Consider the following 5,619-nt stretch of genomic DNA (forward strand, 5'->3'; position numbering starts at 1 on the left):
TGCCCAATCCCCTTCCTCCTCCTGCCACCATCCTTCTCCTCCTTCACCTCTCGTCCCTGCCCTTCTCGTCTCCGACCTCGCAGCTCCCATGGCCGTCGTGGGAGGAGCGGCTGGTGGCCGGCGGGAGCTGCATCCCGTGCCGCCACCGGATGAGCGGTTGGTGGCCGACGGGAGCAGTCCGTCGCCGCCGCCAGAGGAGTGGCTGCTGGCCAGCCGGCGCATCGCAGCCACACCGCCGACGCACGTCGTGCCATCCCCGGAGGAGCAGCTGGTGGAGCTCAGCCCGTCCTACCCCTCTCCGATTTGTTTTGCTAGACCGCCTAGCCTCCTCCACCTCTTCATCGTCACCAAGGACGCCGGCCAGCAACAGAACAATGGCCCTCCTCTTGCTGGAGAAACAATTATACAGAAGATTAGGCCCTAATATTGATGGTCTCCAGGTAATAATCTGAATTTTAGTCGAGGTTTCTCACGAGGTTGCAGCACCAATAGTCTGAATATTCTTAGCCATGTACTTTTACCTCGTGAAGCTTGACTATATCTGTATTTTTTCTTGTTGGATGTTTCAGGGCTAGGGTTCTGTACTAAGGAGGAAATAAGACTAGGTTGCAATCAGTAGTTGCGAACGGCCGGAGGGCCTCGCCTCTGGTACAGGCACCTTGTTGTCGCGTCGTGCCTCTCCGCTGGGTATATGTATAATGAAGGTATGTGCAGCCTATTCAGCGGCTGTTTTTTTTCCACTTCAATTCAGATGTTTTTTAATAGTGATGTGACGAATTATCAGTTTCAATGTGTATTGTGCTATCGAAATAATGATAGACCAATGCAATGCTTGATTAATCCAGGTAGCACGAATTCTAAATAAGGAACTTTCTAACCGGACATGCTCACTATAGGTGAAACTGTTCATGCACGTTATTAACATACAAATTCAATATAGTGTGGCTACAAAGTGGGAAGGTAGTTCTTCATAAAAATCTCATAGCTACAAAAACATACATGGGAGATAAGATATTTTTGCAGAGAAGAAAAGCACGTAGAAAGCCTCTTCAGAGAATAATTGTTTTCCAGCAACCTGACTTTTGGTTATTCATTGCAGATCTGCATACTCCTTTAACTCTTATATTGACTCTCAGTTTGTGCATGAATGATGAATCCGTAATGTGCCTTCTCTTTGCTAATGAATTGCAGGCACTTACACTATTATTTGCTTGAATTTTGTTACAGAGCTAAAGGGTTCTTCAGTTTGCAGTAGGCTGTAGCCTTCATAACTACAGGCAAAGGCAGCTGAGTCCGGAACCAAGAATGACAGCCTAGGCGGCTTGTTTATACGGTATGTTATCTATTTTTCATCTATTGTCTGTAACATTTTCATTTTCCAGAAGATCGGCACATTAGTTCTTGATAACAGTTAGGATTCAGGTGGGCCAAGATTTTGCATGTGACATCCTGAACGCGTTCTCATGTTTTGATTTCCTTTTGTTTAGATTTTTGTGGTGCTTTTTCTTCCATATATATGATTCTTGCCATTAAATTAGTTCATCCTTTACTTTGAAGGCATGTTGTTTGTGTTTGCATATTCAATCTGATGAAGCTGCACTTCAATCTACAGATATCAATTTAGCTTTGTCAAAGTGGCACATGAAAGTTAATAATGAAATATAGGACATGACCTTACTCTTACACATGTTAGTACGGTCTATTAACTAAAGGCTAGCCGAAACAGTAGCCATGAAGCCCTATTTGATTGGTATTTCTTACATGGTTACATAGTCCTGCTATTTTAACTGTTTGGATTGCGTTTCAGCTATTTTCATTTTTTGCAATTGTAAGTATTCATGTGTATATTTTCATCTTCTTGCTGCAATAGCTGATGTACATGATGCTCTCGAAATTATTCCCACGTGTGATATTTACTGATTGATCATGTTTCAGATGTTTCCCTTATTGCACCTTGGTTGGGCGGTGAGGTTGAGGTGTTGTGCGGCAGGGTAACCAACCAAGGCCTATTGTGTCCGCTGTCCCTGCATTGATGCCACATCCAACCTAGCTATCATGTCGTCGTAGTTGAGGTCTTCCAAAGATGAAACCATACTGGATAATAAAGTTTATGAATCGGGTAAGCGACATCCCCTATTAGGGTTATTTCTATATGATCACATTGAAGCCATTACTACCTTCTGCTGCTCTAGGGGGTTGCTTTCTACCGATGCTTGTTTTTTTCTATTTCGTAAATCTGCTAAGAGGCGATAAAAATAATGTTGGTCTGTATAGCCTACTTTTTCGTTCAACATAGTTTAATTGCACTCTCAGTTTCCTATGTTGAAAGCTATTGGAACATACCCCTTAATTATCTATGATGTATTGTGAGCCAGTCCCTTTAAATTGTATGGTTTCTTTTCTTGAGGTTCGACCAATATATATATGCTTACTTCCTTTTTACCTATCGAGTAGATGTGGTCAAAAGATTTATCTATTATTTCAGGTACAACTCCCATGGGAAGGCAGCGACAATGCCTTATAAATTTTTAGGTTCCTAATGGAATGTTATCTTTTCCTTGATTCTGCAATCCTCAAAGAAATTACACGAATTCTGTGAGTGCCCTAGCATCGACTATATAACATCACCTCTTCTGTGTCTTTCATTTTTTCTGAAGTTTCTTTGTTTGAAAAAAGAGTATATCTATTTTTTATTTCTTAAAGAAGTGTCTACATGCATTTTCTATCTAGCAAACCACACATATCTTTTGTACTTGGTTGCAGCTTAGAATGTAAATAGGTTGCTGTAGCTATTTATGCATTGGAAAAATAGTGAATCCCTTTATGGTTGCTGCATATATATACGAGGTTAATGTCCAGGTCCAGTCATTTTTTGTTTATGAAAAATAAAATGCTCTCTTTGTTTGGCTGGTTCTTTCTTGATCATATCTTTTCACTTTATTGTAATGTATGGTAAACTGCTAAGCTCCCTAATTTGGCCATGCCTAAAGTGTGTTATTATCATATTGCCAAGGGTTTTGCATGACCGGGCCAATGATAAATTATGAGTTAATAAAACATGAGTTCTGACGTGATGCTTGAAAATACTTACAGGTGTGGATATGGTGTCTAAAGAGAGCCCCAGAGTTGCCCGAGCCAGGGAAAGGTTCACGAGAGACATGCTGCTTTGGCTTGAGCACAACACAAGGTCTGATTGAGTTCAAGTGTGAGAGCAGCAGTAAAAATAATTGGGTTCGTGGTGTACAAAATCTGCCCCAGCAGGTTGATATGATGTAACTGATCAGGTAGGACACCAGCTAGAAACACTAAAACTCAATACATGAATACAACATGGCAGTATGAAGAATGGATTTCCATTCCAGTTTCAGGCTTGAGTTTAATAGAGATATGGGTTTGTAATCATTTACCCCTATAGGAGAACTATTTTTTAGATTGATGTTATTAGATAATTATTTATACTGCCTAAGATAACTTTTCCTTCCGAAAATTGCTGCAGTAAGTTATAGAACTGAGGAGCCACAATATCCCAACAAGTCTTAGGAAAACACCAGTTAAAGCCATCAGGACCTGGAGCTTTGTCATTAGGTATTTTCTTAACAATATTATCAATTTTCTCTTCAGAGAGAGGACTAGATATATTTTCAAGGCCAGGAATAGAATTGAATAGATTTTGTAAATCAAATTTCATTTGGTGTAGATCAATGACTTCTAATCTTTGGTTACAATCTTGAAATAGAGCAAGTGCGTTTCCATCATGATCTTGCAAAATAGACCTGCCAGCGAAAAATTTAGTATGTTCATCTCCATATTCTTTCCGTTTCTCTGCGCATCTTTTTTCCAATATTGTTGCTTGTAGGAATGCAGCCTTGATATATTCGATTTTGAAAATTTGTTGAAGTTCCATTCCCGGAGTGTGAGGATTCTTTATTGCTCTAATTCATCAACTGAGCAAGCACCATTTGACATTTTCAACAAATAAAGATAGCTGAGACAAGTACTTGTTCCATTCTTTCAATGCAGTTCTTACATTATTCAGTTTAGTATTCAGAATAATTGTTGGATTGTTGCTTTAACAGGTATTTTCCAAGCATTACTTACTTGTTTCTTCAAATCCTAGATGTTGACCCAAATATTCTCAATCTGAAATGCCTTACTTCTGGGGATTTTTTTGTTTCGTGCCAGATTCGAGTGCCAAAGAAAGAAATATTTACATGGGACTGGTTAGCTAACCCGACTGTAATTTAGAAATGCCGAGAGCTTAGCCACGCAACGAAAAGGGCAGGGTTGTGATCTAAAATAATTAACTGGTTATACAATTTATTTCTTATGGTTGTTTCAAAACCTATTTATTCATATGATAGGGTCCTCACTAGGAGGCATAAAAGGCAAGCATATGATCGCCTGAAGGCACTCCTGATACTAGACCACTTCTAAACCATGGAAATACATGTTGTTGCTCAAGTATATGTCAAGAGTCAATTTTCTCTTCAGGCTGCTAGCAATGGATGCAAAATTAAAATACCTGTGGATATACAAATTTTATATCATTCCAAGTGAAACCTCAATTGCTTATAATTACTAGATTTCAAAGCATACAATTATCAGCGGATACATAGAATGTGAGAAGAGACAATATTGTGTGATCCTCTCTCTCGACCACCCATGGTTCCTCTCTTCATGGTTGTCATCGTCCTAGACCCTAGGTGAGTTGTTACAATTATTTATTTCTTATAATCCAGGTGAAGGTTCATCTTACTTTTAATCAAGATTTTGATCAACCTTAATTTTTTGGTCTTTTGTAGAGATTGAGCCAGTCTTAGAATCTACCATCTTCAATCAAGGCATTCGTGAGAGTAATTATGGGAAGTTGCAAACACTTGGTTGGGAAAGGAATAGCCGAACTGATAAAACGGTAGGACTTGACCGCTTAACCTCTTGATTTTCCTGATAGTGGGAAAATATGTTTATCTCCCTTTTTGTTTGACATTGTGCTTGTTTAGTATTTCAGGTATACATTCACTAGCTACAATGATATCTCTGAAGTAGATGTAGATAGAACATGGGAGAAGGATCTTGATGGCATTGCTCTTGTGGATTTCATTAACTCGATTTAACATCAAATTATTCCTTCCGTAGATGGCTCAGGTTATGTGGATTTTCTTTCTAAACTTCTGTTGCTCTTGACATATCTCCATGAGTGTTTGCTACTATAATATATACCTCGGTTTTCCTGGTTGTATATAAATATTCCTACTTTGTTTTTACTCTCGTGTGCTTTATCCTAAGATCATCATATCGACTTCATTTTCTGAAATCGAAGAAATAGATTATCATATTCCGCCTAACTTATAGTAGTGTTATACAAAGTGTGCATCGACACAAATTTCACGGGGTCGTGCGCCAAGGCGCACATCTAAATCTAGTATATATAAAGGCCGACGGCCTTTGCTGCTCCCTCGTTGCTTTGGTCACTATTCGCGCGTATGAACAGTACAAGTGAACAGTGCGCCATTTTTTCTTTTTTGGATTTTAAAAAATTCCTCATACTATTTTTTAAAGAATTTGATGGTAATTTCTCACATTAGATCGTCGATTTTCATAATAATTTATCGTGCTAAC

The 5,619-nt window shown here is 39.1% G+C and overlaps 2 long non-coding RNA genes across 2 annotated transcripts; both read left to right on the forward strand.

Moving 5' to 3' along the window:
• Positions 1-228: 228 nt before the first annotated feature.
• Positions 229-2,887, forward strand: LOC124678022. The gene is made up of 5 exons (XR_006994305.1): positions 229-440; positions 570-704; positions 1,228-1,333; positions 1,936-2,119; positions 2,486-2,887. It is a non-coding gene; the product is annotated as an uncharacterized LOC124678022 (long non-coding RNA).
• Positions 2,888-4,654: 1,767 nt separating this feature from the next.
• Positions 4,655-5,264, forward strand: LOC124676913. The gene is made up of 3 exons (XR_006993857.1): positions 4,655-4,703; positions 4,803-4,912; positions 5,009-5,264. It is a non-coding gene; the product is annotated as an uncharacterized LOC124676913 (long non-coding RNA).
• Positions 5,265-5,619: the final 355 nt, after the last annotated feature.

This window comes from Lolium rigidum, chromosome 7 (assembly GCF_022539505.1).
Source record: "Lolium rigidum isolate FL_2022 chromosome 7, APGP_CSIRO_Lrig_0.1, whole genome shotgun sequence".
Lineage (NCBI taxonomy): Eukaryota > Viridiplantae > Streptophyta > Magnoliopsida > Poales > Poaceae > Lolium > Lolium rigidum.